Raw genomic sequence first — 15,223 nt, 5'->3', positions numbered from 1 at the left:
TACCGGTTATGTGTAAATTTGAACCTTTGCCACATGTTTGCAACTTCATTGAAAGTATTATGATCAACATAATGAACAATAATCACCGCTGATTAATTCTAAAACGTCATGAAGTATACAAATATGTAGTTAGCTGAAATAAAAATATTAAAAGTTCTTTGACTGCTGTCATAGTATCACCACTTTATATAGCAAGTGTAATTACCTTTGGCCAAGTCCTTCAAACCATATATGCCAAACTGTGAAAGCTCATTAGATATGCAAATTATAAATTAGCTGACATGAAAATGTGAAATGACTTTCGATATTGTTTTAACCAGGTATAATCATCAATGTACATAGCATGTTTTGCCAACTTTGATCAAGTAAATCCCAGTATATATCCCTAATAAGCAAAGTTCATTAAATATGTAAATTAGGAATTGACTTAAGTAAAAATTCTTAATGATTGTCAATAATGTTGTATCATGGTATCTGCAATATATGTAGCAAGTTTTGTCAACTTTGGTCAAGTCAATTAAGATATATCTTTCTAATTAGGAAAATTCATTAAATATGCAAATTAGGAATTGGCTGAAGAGAAAATGCTTAATGACTTTCAATAACATTGTATTATAGTGTCTTTAATGTACATAGCAAGTTTCATCAATTTTGATCAAGTCAATTCAGATAAATATCCCTAATTATGAAAATTCATTTAATATGCAAATTAGGAATTGGTTGAGTTAAAAATGTCTTTTGACTTGTGGGTTCGAGTCCTGGTTGATACCATCGTATTTCTCTTTCCCGGGTCGATAGCTCTGCTGGTGGACAGAATTGTCCCCGAGGCTATCTTCCGCCCGGTGTAAAGCGTTGTATTCATTGCTTCGCTTCGATATAGTTTGTGTGAGATGTATGATAGCGTGTGTGCTAGCGTGAGTGCTTCACGAACTCTACGGCGAGTGGAGAGGGCGCAGTCAAAATTGTAACATCCTTAGCTCGGTTATTGAACCAATCTTTATAGGATTGGGGATTTAGTCGAGCGGTTTGACTGTTGTCCTCTGCGCTAGGTGATTGGGTGCCGTGCGTTGTGGGTTCGAGTCCCGGTTGATACCATCGTATATATCATAGTATCTTTGATGTATATAGCAAGTTTCAACAACTACAATCAAGTTAATTCAGATATACCAGTATATCCCTAAATGGGAAAGTTCATTAAATATGCAAAGTTGGGATTGGCTGAAGTAAAAATGCTTAAAGACTTTCAAAAATGTTGTATCATAGTAGCTCCAAATACATGTAGCAAGTTTCATCAACGTTGGTCCAGTCAATTCAAATGTATATCCCTAATTAGCAAAGTTCATTAAATATGCAAATTAGGAATTGGCTAAAGTTAAAACGGTTAATGACTTTCAATAATGTTAAATAATAGTATCTTTAATATACATACCAAGTTTGGTCAAGTTTGATCGAGTCAAATCAGACATATATCCCTAATTAGGAAAGTTCATTAAATATGCAAATTAGGAATTGGCTAAAGTCAAAACGCTTAATGACTTTCAATAATGTTAAATCATAGTATCTTCAATATACATACCAAGTTTGGTCAAGTTTGATCCAGTCAAATCAGACATAAATCCCTAGTTAGGAAAGTTCATTGAATATGCAAATTAGCAACTATCTTTCATGTCAGCCCTTAATGCTTCCCACTGCTGATATATCTTGGTGTGAGCAACATTTGTAGCAAATCTCATCAAATTGTGTGTAGTCGTTTTTAATGTATATCCGTTTTTTTCTAAAATCATTAATTATGCAAATGAGCAAAAAGTATGCAAGCCACACCCACCAAAAACTAATCAGTTCTTGCCATTTGCTAACTGAATATATGTACCAGATTTGATTCTGATCTGATAATCCGTTTTTTGAGATATCGGACCAACAGAGAGACACACAGACACACAGACAGACAGACAGACATCGCTGCGACATATGCTCACGTGTGTAAACACGTGAGCAAAAAATTATAAGAATCACAGCTTCAAGGCTATACCTGAGTTCAATTATTTTAACAATTATTGTTCTAAAAGTACAGGTTTAATTAATGATGAGGTTATACGATTTACCTGACTAAACCATGCAGATATGAACTGAAAATGCTCACGTGTTTCATTACATATTGAAGTTACGTGTAAATTTGAACCTTTGCCACATGTTTGCAACTTCATTGAAATTATTATGATCAACATAATGAACAATAATCATGCCGATTAATTCTAAAAGGTCATGAAGTATACAAATATGTACTTCGCTGAAATAAAAATATTAAAGTTATTTGACTGCTCTTATTGTATCACCACTTTATCTAGCAAGTGTAATTACCGTTGGCCAAGTCCTTCAAGCTGTGAAAGCTCATTAGATATGCAAATTATAAATTAGCTGACATGAAAATGTGAAATGACTTTCGATATTGTTTTGACCTAGTACCTGGTATAATCATCAATGTACATAGCATGTTTTGCCAACTTTGATCAAGTAAATCCCGGTATGTATCCCTAATAAGCAAAGTTCATTAAATATGTAAATTAGGAATTGGCTTAAGTAAAAATGCTTTACGATTTTGATGTATATAGCAAGTTTCAACAACTACAATCAAGTTAATTCAGATATATATCCTTAATTGGGAAAGTTCATTAAATATGCAAATTTGGAATTGGCTGAAGTAAAAATGCTAAATGACTTTCAAAAATGTTGTATCATAGTGGCTTCAATACATGTAGCAAGTTTCATCAACTTTAGTCCACAGTCATTTCAAATATATATTTCTAATTAACAAAGTTCATGAAATATGCAAATTAGGAATTGGCTGAAGTTAAAATGCTTAATGACTTTCAATGATGTTAAATCATAGTATCTTTAATATACATACCAAGTTTGGTTAATTTTGATCGAGTCAAATCAGACATATATCCCTAGTTAGGAAAGTTCATTAAATATGCAAATTAGCATTTATCTTTCATGTCACCCCTTAATGGTTTCCACTGCTGATATATCTTGGTGTGATCAACATTTGTAGCAAATCTCATCAAATTGTGTGTATTCGTTTTTTGCTCACGTGTTTACACACGTGGGCATATGTCGCAGCGATGTCTGTCTGTCTGTCTGTCTGTCCGTCTGTGTGTCTGTCTGTCTGTCTGTTGGTCCATTATCTCAAAAACGGCTTATCAGATCAGAATCAAATCTGGTACATATATTCAGTTAGCAAATGGCAAGAACTGATTAGTTTTTGGTGGGTCTGGCTTGCATACTTTTTGCTCATTTGCATAATTAATGATTTTAGAAAAAATGGATATATATTAAAAACAACTACACAAAATTTGATGAGATTTGCTACAAATGTTGATCACACCAAGATATATCAGCAGTGGGAACCATTAAGGGTTACATGAAAGATAAATGCTAATTTGCATATTTAATGAACTTTCCTAACTAGGGATATATATCGGATTTGACTTGATCAAAATTAACCAAATTTGGTATGTATATTAAAGATACTATGATTTAACATTATTGAAAGTCATTAAGCGTTTTAACTTCAGCCAATTCCTAATTTGCATATTTCATGAACTTTGTTAATTAGGAATATATATTTGAAAAGACTGGACCAAAGTTGATGAAACTTGCTACATGTATTGAAGCCACTATGATACAACATTTTTGAAAGTCATTAAACATTTTTACTTCAGCCAATTCCGAATTTGCATATTTAATGAACTTTCCCAATTAGGGATATATATCTGAATTAACTTGATTGTAGTTGTTGAAATTTACTATATACATCAAAGATACTGTGATATAACATTATTGAAAGTCAAAAGACATTTTACTTCAGCCAAAACCTAATTTTAATATTAAATGAATTTCATAATTAGGTATATTTATCTTAATGGACTTGATCAAAATTGATGAAACTTACTATGTATATTAAAGACTCTATAATTCAATATTATTGAAAGTCATCAAGCATTTTCTCTTCAGCCAATTCCTAATTTGCATATTTAATGATCTTTCCTAATTAGAGATATATGTCTGAATTGACTTGACCAAAGTTGACAAAATTTGCTACACATATTGCAGATACCATGATACAACATTACTGACAATCACTAAGCATTTTTACTAAAGCCACTTCCTAATGTACATATTTAATTAACTTTGCTTATTAGGGATATATTCTGGGATTTACTTGATCAAAGTTGGCAAAACATGCTATGTACATTGATGATTATACCAGGTACTAGATCAAAACAATATCGAAAGTCATTTCACATTTTCATGTCAGCTTATTTATAATTTGCATATCTAATGAGCTTTCACATCTCGGCATATATGGCTTGAAGGACTTGGCCAACGGTAATTACACTTGCTAGATAAAGTGGTGATACAATAAGAGCAGTAAAATTACTTTAATATTTTTATTTCAGCTAATTACATATTTGTATACTTCATGACCTTTTAGAATTAATCGGCGGTGATTATTGTTCATTATGTTGATCATAATAATTTCAATGAAGTTGCAAACATGTGGCAAAGGTTCAAATTTACACATAACTTCAATATATAATGAAACACGTGAGCATTTTCAGTTCATATCTGGTTAATATATATCCGTTTTTTCTAAAATCATTAATTATGCAAATGAGCAAAAAGTATGCAAGCCACACCCACCAAAAACTAATCAGTTCTTGCCATTTGCTAACTGAATATATGTACCAGATTTGATTCTGATCTGATAAGCCGTTTTTGAGATATCGGACCAACAGACAGACAGACAGACAGACAGCGCTGACCATTAATGTTTATTTGTGGGCAAGGGCGAGAGGAAAGCCAAAAATTAACGGGCGAGGCTTGCTGAGCCCGTTAATTTGGCTTTCCTTGAGCCCGCGCCCACAAATAAACGTTAATGGTCAGAGCATGCAGAGTCTGTTATTTCCATTATATTATCAGCGAACCCAAGAAAACCATCAAAATTTCCGAAAATTTCAGGAGCGAACGACAACTGGGCCCCAGAAACTGAGCAATACGTGACGCACTGTCACGCGCACTGTAAAAAAATGGCAATTCCGGGAATGTTTTCAGAAAAAAGTGTCTCAACTTGACCTACAAGTGCTCCATTTTATTTTGTGATTGATTATGATTGACGTTTGAGCTGTAAAGTTACGATACTTTGAGTAGTTAATCTTATTATTCATATTAACGGGCATGTAAACAAACCATTACTGTGTATTTGTGGTCAGTCACGTGGTTCAGCTCGACCAATCAAAATGCGACGGGCAGGGCATGGTAATATAATGTTCATTATGTTGATCATAATACTTTCAATGAAGTGGCAAACATGTGGCAAAGGTTCAAATTTACACATAACTGCAATATATAACGAAACACGTGAGCATTTTCAGTTCATATCTGGTTACTCTATAGCCATGATAGGTATACGCCTCTTTTCAAAAGGGTCGAACACAAAGAAAACTTATACACAGAAGACAAAGTACATGATAACAACAACATTACAACACAGGTTTCATGTAAAAGTGTCGAAAAAGCTTTGTTGATAAAATTCGTAACAAGCCTGCTTAAAAACTAACACTTGTACAACTTCTTATTGCTGTGGACAAATTGCTGTACATGTAATTACTCGAAAAGACTGCTTTAATAATTCGGTTCTAGCAAATGGAACTTGTAGAGCTACTAACAGATCTTAAAGATCCTTGTGGATCTCTGTACTTTGTTTTCATATCCCGGATGTATGGAGGAGACTGGCCACAACATACCCTTGTAAACAGACACTACTAGGTTGTACTTATAGCGATGGGATAGCAGATACCATTATAGAAGTGTAAACATTTCAATGGATGAGGTACCAATGTTACAATTCAAAATCAGTCGCATTGCCCGCTTTAAAAGGCAGTCCAAGTGATCCATATCCTTTTGACTAAAACAACCCAAAACACTGAGACCATAATCAAAATATGGTAAAATGAAACTGTTATAAAACTGACGCCTCGCTGAAACTGGTAAAAATGTTTAAATTCTGGCAAGAAGATACAGATTACTCTTTATTTTTTCACAATACTATCAACATGTAATGTTTATGATAAATGACTCTGAATCTTCCACACCAACCAGCTTTTCGCTTTCTACATTTTCAATATCATTGTCACCATCTTATGATGGAACTTTGAGTTCATTTTCAACCAAAATTGATAAAATTGCAGCAAATCTAGATTGTAATAATGATTAATGTCTTTAATGGAAATAAATCATTGTTGTAATGACATGTCAAAAAGAAATTTAAATGTTTCAGTCTTGTCACGCATCACGCTCACTGGCCGTCAGTTCATGTAGTGTTGATCTGAAAGAATAAGTTCACACCACTTATTAATATACTGCCTATAGTATACAGCATTGCCCTCTAAAGACTATCATATTCTCTAATGTGTACAGGTCAGTTTGCATATTTAATGAACTTTCCTTATTAGGGATATATATCTGATTTGACTTGATCAAAATTGACCAAACTTGGTATGTATATTGAAGATACTATAATTTAACATTCTTGTAAGTCATCAAGCATTTTAACTTCACCCAATTCCTAATTTGCATATTTAATGAACTTTGCTTATAAGGGATACATATTTGAATGGACTGGACGAAAGTTAATGAAACTTGCTACATGTATTGAAGGTACTACGATACAACATTCTTGAAAGTCATTAAGCATTTTTACTTCAGCCAATCCCGAATTTGCATACTTAATGAACTTTCCTAATTAGGGCTATATATCTGAATTATCTTGATTGTAGTTGTTGAAACTTGCTATATACATCAAAGATACTTTCATATAACATTATTGAAAGTCAAAAACATTTTTACTTCAGCCAATTCCTACTTTGCATATTAAAATGAATTTTCATAATAAGGGATATATATCTGAACTGACCAGATCAAAATTGATGAAACTTGCTATGTACATTAATGACACTATAATACAATATTATTGAAAGTCATTAAGCATTTTCTCTTCAGCCAATTTGTAATTTGCATATTTAATGAACTTCCCTAATTAGGGATATATATCCGAATTGACTTGACCAAAGTTGACAAAACTTGCTACATATATTGAAGATACTATGATACAACATTATTGAAAGTCATTAAGCATTTTTTCTTCAGCTAATTCCTAATTTGCATATTCAATGATCTTTTCTAATTACGGATATATACTGGGATTTACTTGATCAAAGTTGGCAAAACATGCTATGTACATTGATGATTATACCAGGTTGAAACAATATCGAAAGTTTTTTCGCATTTTCAAGTCAGCTAATTTATAATTTGCATATCTAATGAGCTTTCACAGTTCGGCATATATGGTTTGAAGGACTTGGCCAAAGGTAATTACACTTGCTACATAAAGTGGTGATACTATGACAGAAGTCAAAGAACGTTTATACTTTTATTTCAGCTAATTACATATTTGTATACTTCATGAACTTTTAGAATTAATCGGCGGTGAATATTGTTCATTATACCATGGAGGTAGCTCTTCCTACCTCCATGATTATACTGATCATATTACTTACAATGAAGTTGCAAACATGAGGCAAAGGTTCAAATTTACATATAATGCAATTTATAATGAAACGTGAGCATTTTCAGTTCATATCTGGTTTTTTTCATGGTACTACGTCACACTATAGACACTCAGAGAAAAATCAAGAGAAGAATCGGAAATCGTACCCAAAAATGCAAGAAGATCTATATTGACGATAGACTATAACAGGTATGGATTCAGAGACGTATTGGAAGCCATCGATGCTGGTTTATTAAGTAATCTATGGCTTTTTGTCAGGGAAATCCGTCTCTGAACTTGGCTGTACTTGCGTATAGCGGCTATTCCATTTCCCCGACTTCCTATTTCTAATGGATACCAAGCCGGATGCACTTTTTTGCAGGTTGCAGGCTGCGGGCATGAAAAAATGTGTGGTTTTTGGTATCATTTTCGCTAGTAATTAGAATAAATGCTAACATAGTATCTAGATGTATTTGTTTATGGAATAAAAGCCGTGAACTTCTTGAATAATGCCGTTATTATCTGGTAAAGTGCCACCAACGTCAGAATAGTCCATTTCCCATCCAACATTCGCCGTTGCACAGCGCACTGCTGATCGAAGCTTTTGAACTGACATGACTGAACACGGATGAGTTAAATAATATGAACACATGACAGATTTCACAACAACTCGCTATATTAACTTTTTATGTTATGATTAGGATGGATAGTTTAAAAGTAAGTTTCGGATCGTTGACAGCACAGATAAACTGGGAGATGAACTTCAGTTCGTTGAAACTCGACACGCCTAATAATTTGTTACTTTTTCATAGAATGCCAATCCCTTCTCACACTTCAGATTAGTTCAACCACCGATAAAAGCACAATTTTCAAAATCGTTTTCAATGCCGTTTAAAATTATTTTATTTAATACCTTAATACTTTACTTTATTGCTCAACAACACACTCAAGGAGTGCGGTAAGGCAAAAATTACAAAACAGAAGCTGCTGCTGGAGGAGGAGCTAATGTACAAGAAATAAATTTGGCAAGAGGTAGTTTGTTTTCGTGAGTAAAGATATACATGAACTTTTCTCTATCATTCAAATCAAGAAAGCTAGGATTATACAAACTAGTGGATGAAAATAGACTATCTCGATAAGCTCTGTATTTTGGACATTCTATTACAAAGTGAAATTCATCCTCAACTAAAGACTTACAATACTTGCAGAATCTTTCATTTGAAGGAACTTGTGGAATTGACCTTCTACCCAGTTCTATTTGTAGGTTGTGATCCGAAATTCTTAGTTTTGTCAGCCACCTCCTATAGGTAAAAGATCTTATATCTAGCAAGTAACTTTCAAATTCAAATTTTGTCTTAAATAGTCTGTAAGTTCGGAGCTTATTCCTCTGCATTCCACACTTCCTTGTATCATTATGAATGTTTCTCAGCCATGTTTGTTCATACATTTCACATAAACTATCATATGCATTATTAACTGTGGAATTGATATTGCAAACACAAGACCATATATCACTCCCACTGTAAGAGTTCAAAATGCTTTGTATATAACTAGACCAATCTGAATTCAACCTGGATGTATAAGCAGATCTCAGTAAGATGTCATCTGATAAAACCAATCTATGCCAGTATTTGAGCGAATTGGATATCTACCCAGCTCTCAAACAACGCCATCAGACGGTGCATGTTTAGAGACTCCTAGGATAAATCTATAATAAGATATACTAACATCATTGAGAAAGTTACATTTGTCATTAATTTCATGTCCCCATATTTCACAGTCATACGTCATAATAGGAACAATTAAACTATCAAAGAGTGATAATGCAACTTTTACAGAAAGTGAACCATTTTGAAGGCCCTTACGAAGGCTGAAAAGAGCTTTCATTGCCTTCAATTTAAGATTGTGAAAATTACCTTTGAATCTACCATTTGGGGTACCGTAAAAACCCGATCAATTCGACCACCCTATTATTCGACCACCCTATTTTTTTCACAAAACATAATTTTATTTGGGCCCTTTCAAATCGACCACCGACTAAAATTGGGACTTTCTCGATATCTATTAATTCGACCGAATTACATACCCTTCAAAAACTTCCTTCAGTTGGTAAATGAACGATATTTCAAGACATCGAAAACCACCGTTACGAATACGATGAACCGCGGGTCAGACAAAAAGGCAGAAATGAGAACAACAAAGGGCTTTGTAAACGGCTTTCAGATTGGTTTTCATTGGGTCACATGATTATTTTCGCTGAGTGGGAAACCTCAGTGATTTAGTGAGCTGGATCTCAGTCGCCGCTTTCGAAATATGCGTGAAGTTTCAGCGTGTGTGAAGTACCAACCCTCTAGTCTCTGGTTTTGTAACTATTTTCTCACCTTAATATGGAAGAAAGTAAGAATAAATTACCTACTTTCTCCCTTTCTCATTGTCTTTTCCGAATTCTTACCATCCCGTGTCGATTGAAATTTACAGACTCTTTCTGTGTGTGAATCAATATCCCTTCCTAATTTGACAGATATTATGTTCTAAACCACACGTTGCTTGTTCCTAAAACACATAGACAGATGTGCCCCGTGCACTAAAAGAATGAGTTTGCGAAATCTTTTGCGAACGCTGAAAAAATTGCTGAGGAAAAATCGATGTTACATGTCGGTAAATACGGCCGCCGCGCCGCGTGCGTTCTTACCGACTGGGAACAGACTAATATTTTCAAACGCAAATGGGGACAGTGTCAAGGAAAGAGTAAGACGACTTATTTTTTCAAGCTGAAGAAAATGCTCTTTCTGGCTGTTTTAATGACTCAATCGAATATTTTTGTACCCAATTAATAAATCATACACAATCTCAATTCTCGTTTTGTGGCAATTTTTGTCGACCGATAAAAGTCTTTTCATCTTCAATATTCCATTTCTAATTTCACCTATATAATATCCTAACCTCCTGTGACTTTCCTTCTAAACGTTGATTTGCCTTGTGCACCAAAAGAGATGCTGTATTTTATGCCAAACGATGAAAAGATAGCTAGAGAAACAACCATGTATCAGTCAGTATACCGACGGCAGGCGAAACCCGGAGGCCATACCGATTGGGGACAGAGCAGAGTAGATCGAAACGCAAACGGGGTGTTATTATAGGAAAGGCGGTGACTTATTTTAAAGCTGAATAAAATGCTGTCTCTGGTTGTGTAAGTCTGTAGATCGAAATATTTTTGTTCCCATTTGATTAATCATGGGGGATGGCAGTCTCGATCTCCCCTTTATGGTTCGATATTTACTGACTCGTTTCCTTCTCATTTTTGTCAATCGATGAAAGCATTTTCGTCTAGCTTCCTTATTCAATCTTACTTTGACCGATGTTTTATCCTGACCGACAGTGTCATTAGTTTTGACCAACGTACAAAGATGTTGCCCATGCGCCCGGTTGACGAGATATTTTGCAAAACGGTGAAGAAATATTATTATTTATTTATTAGCCGTGTTCACAATAATGACACCGGGGCCGGCTCAGAAAGAAAGAGAAGGACAAGAAAATGTATAACACTGAAATATTTGAACTCGTACGGCCATACTGTATGCATGAGGCCCGGGAGACATCGATGTCAGTCTTTCCGGACTGTTTACATGTTGCTTAGGGGATATCAAAGGAATTGAATCAGTTGGTTGAATAAAACAAAATTTTTCGGACATATTTTATGTCAATGTTGTCAATGTCGGACTTTTGATTCGATTGAGAAACCAGAATCACCTACAGAGATGTCTGTATTAAACACGGACCAGAATTCGGAATAGTTTGTTGTGCTACTGCCGGTCTCCAGTCGTGGTGTCTCTCCCATAAAATTTCGAAGCTATAGGCCTACACTTGTCGTTTCGATTCACAGGTAGCAGTACACCGATGACCAGATATTGTATGTTCTTTGCCACCGTGTCTCCCCGTGATCGATGAATGTCCTTGAACCTATGGACGTGACCATTGTTTTACTGCGCCCATAGCGTGTAAACCCCTGCTCGTTCCAGCAGAGTACTTTTTTAAAGTTCTGTAAATCAGTGTACACTGTGTGTATAAGCCCTAAACCTAGTTTAATTCAATTATGGAAAGGTATTAGTAAAGAATAAAGGGTCGTTACAGTTGCTAAAATTGCGAGAAAAACGGCATGTTTTTCCAGTACTTTTACAGTTCTGTGCTTTCCATCCCCGTTACTCAAAGAATAGTCCTATTCACAAGCGCTATTGTTTTAAATCACGTCCAGGATGTGCTGTTGATTTTCATTCTTTCGTGCAATGTCATTCGTTTGAAGCAATTATCCTTTCATTTGACTGCTCTGTGGGACTCTTCTGGATATGTGTTTTGGATAAAAAGAACTCTACAGTGAAAGACATAAACTTCGACGGTGATAGGTATACAATATCGGCTCGATGTGCGAAGATATACAGATTACAAGTTATTTTAGAAGTTCTCAAAACCAGTAAAAATAACGTAGACGTACACCGCATGCTTTCTCACAACGAACGAGCCGTCGGTTTCCATAGCTACTACGTGAAATCCGGCCTCACCGATGTCCCTGTCCTGATTCGGAGAAAACTTTCAAGCTGCGAGTTGAGGTTCAGATGTCCGATTTTTTCATATTCAAAAGACTTATTGATTCACAGAGAACGCCCGTCTTGTTTTTAGCACATGAGGGCAATTGAAAATTCAAAGCTAAATAGCCAGTGGGAAAAAATTCGACCGGACGACTCGCTCTCACCAGCGATCGCAATGAAAAAAAAATCAAAGTCTCTGAAGTCGGTATCATTGCTCCGCCATGTTTACTGTTTGTTGTACAGCCATTTTAAAGTCACAGATTTTCTTCACGGTAAAATTCATATAATTGCCATACCGCGAAGTTCCCTGTGCAATATGTCTTATGTCAATATTCTATTTGGCAGCAAAAGCGTCACGGACATTCGATCGATGGTGATGAACTTTCTCCAGGCCGCGACATGTCACCAGTTACGAACTTTACCGGTTTTCGATACGAAATATGCAATATATTATCAACATTGTTCACGTTGTGTTTTGAGTCTGATATCGAATATAACAGGAAAAAACTAACGATTTGAGTGACGATAGAGACCATGCCCGATATGGAAAATTGACATCAACTACTTGCACTGAGCAGTGACCTGAAACTTCAGACTTATATATAAATGTCGACAATATAAAATATCGAAATGCCGGAGAGAGAGAGAGGGAGACAGAGAGGTTTACGCTGACGCGATCTGATTAATACTGTTTCGGATATGATTTCGGTATAGACGATACACAGACATCGAAAATGTACACCTACTTTCCAGAAATTCGAATAATCTTATAATAAGAGTAGAATAAATATAAAAGTGTTGGTTGAAGTAAATCTTCAGATGTTGGTTTTCCAAAGTTAGACAACACTTACACTTACAGAAATATGGTCGTCATAGTCTTCTCTTAAAAAATATTGTCTTCAACACCACGTTTCTTATGATCGGTGATGTCATTTTTTATTATTTTTACAAACTTTCAATGCATCAAACGCCATTAGACTATCTCATCTGCCTGTCTGGGAGTTACAATATATTTCCAATGGCTGGCACACGATGTCAACTTACGCGTCGTCCGTCGAGCGGCCGGTGGCAGTGTCACAGATCGCTCCGTCTGTAATCGCGGCCACTTTGATTTTGATGTGACACCTAGGTGCGTTTGAGGTTTTTTGTTACCTAATTTGTCGACCTCACAAAATTTCACAGTCCATGCTTTGAAGCAGTCTCAACATGGCAAACATGTCTCGCGTAAATTTCATCCTCGTCGTTCCAATTAATTCGACCACTAAATTATTTCGGCAGTTTTAATTTCCTAATAAATCGACGATTTTGAAATCGTAATTATTTTTTTCTGGTCGAATTGATCGGGTTTTTACCATTTGGGGTAATGACAAAACCAAGGTAACAGTTATTGTGGTGAACACGATTACAGTCCTAGGAAACTTTTCATAGTCACGCTGGATCAAATGCATGGAGAGACTATCATACTGCAGGTGCAAGTCATAAATAGAATTCATTCATGATATTAGATACACAATTATTGAGAACTGCAGAACACAAACTCATCCAAACATATTCCTATTACATCGATTCCTGAAATTAAGTCAACGCACCAGCGTATTTTTCCCGCTGAAATTCTCGCGTAAATGTTAGGAGAATGTCGTTCTCTGCGGTCGCGACCTCGGGTGAACCGAAACGGCAAAGTAAACTAACTCCTTTGTTGTATGTCTTTTTCTGTTTAAAGATATCATGAAAAATACACGGCATCACGTCTACGCTTTTTAAGTCAAAACTTTTCTTACACATTACATTTAAGTACGCATTTTTTCTGTATGTGTTGCCCTAGAACCAAATTGTGAATGGATGCATTACAAAGAATTTACTTCCTATGGCGTGATACTAGAAATGTAAATTTTCATTCCGAGATAAGTGGCGACATTTCCGAAGCGCGAATTTTTTTTGTCAGTCTGGTATTATTTCTCACTCTCATCCATGGCAAGAAAGATAAGTGATTTATTTGTAATGGCCAGGCAGCTTGGAATAAATAAATTGGTCCTCGGAATCGCCGCTTTTAGTTTAGCAGATTTTGATTTTTTTCAGAAACATGACGTATTGGTCTGTTATAGCATCTTTAGTCCAAAAAATCAAGTTTACAGCATTTATGTTTTCAACAGCCTTCAAATGTATGTATTATGTTAAAATACACCATATGGAATATGTTGTGTTTCATTAATTTTAACCATCCTTGACCTGACGGTGAAATATGGACTTGGCAGGAAAAGGGATACTGTATGATAGACCTGATCATGATTACTGATAAAAAACACCTTCTAAAGGTTTTATTTCTTATATACTAAATGCCATATTACATATATTAGACATCTAGCCATAATTCCAAAAACCCGCAACCCGCACTTTAGCAGATACTTACCAAAGCGGCCATCGCCATATATCGAACCGCAAGTGACTGTTGCTCGAGGATAACTTGCATGTTATTGTTTTTGAAATACCACGACGGTTATAACTATTCTGCACGACTATACATTAAGTAAGCGACAGAAGATTGTCAACTTTATGCTTCCCTAACAAATAACCATGATACTAAATGAGAATATTGTGAACGAAGTTGTCATCAATGATGTCGCCTGGACAGTTAATGTACTTCCGGTTTTCAGGTGTCTGCATTTCAAACGCTATTGTACTGTGAAATGACCTCCCCAAAAATAGATACTCACAAAGTCTATTCCTTTACATAAACTGTTACGGAAATTACTAAAATTGTTCAAGATAAGGCCCTGAGATGAAAATGTTAACATCAGAAAGCAGGATATACCGACTTTCTCCTAATCCACTATCGTCAGCAATGTCAATTTTCTTTGGGCATATTTACATTATTTACAGGAGGATTACTGCATGAACGGTCGATTTTGATCGGATGACCATTATTCTTGAAATAAGATTATGTAAAATATTTGATCTCAAACTTACTGGGCGAACGAAAATTTGGAGAGCTCGACCTACCTGAACCATCGCCCAGTCAGTCTGATGTTGCTCT

The sequence above is a fragment of the Ptychodera flava genome, chromosome 18 (assembly GCF_041260155.1).
Source record: "Ptychodera flava strain L36383 chromosome 18, AS_Pfla_20210202, whole genome shotgun sequence".
In the NCBI taxonomy this organism is placed as follows: domain Eukaryota; kingdom Metazoa; phylum Hemichordata; class Enteropneusta; family Ptychoderidae; genus Ptychodera; species Ptychodera flava.
The sequence above is the reverse complement of the archived record's forward strand: the minus strand, read 5'-3'. Positions refer to the sequence as shown.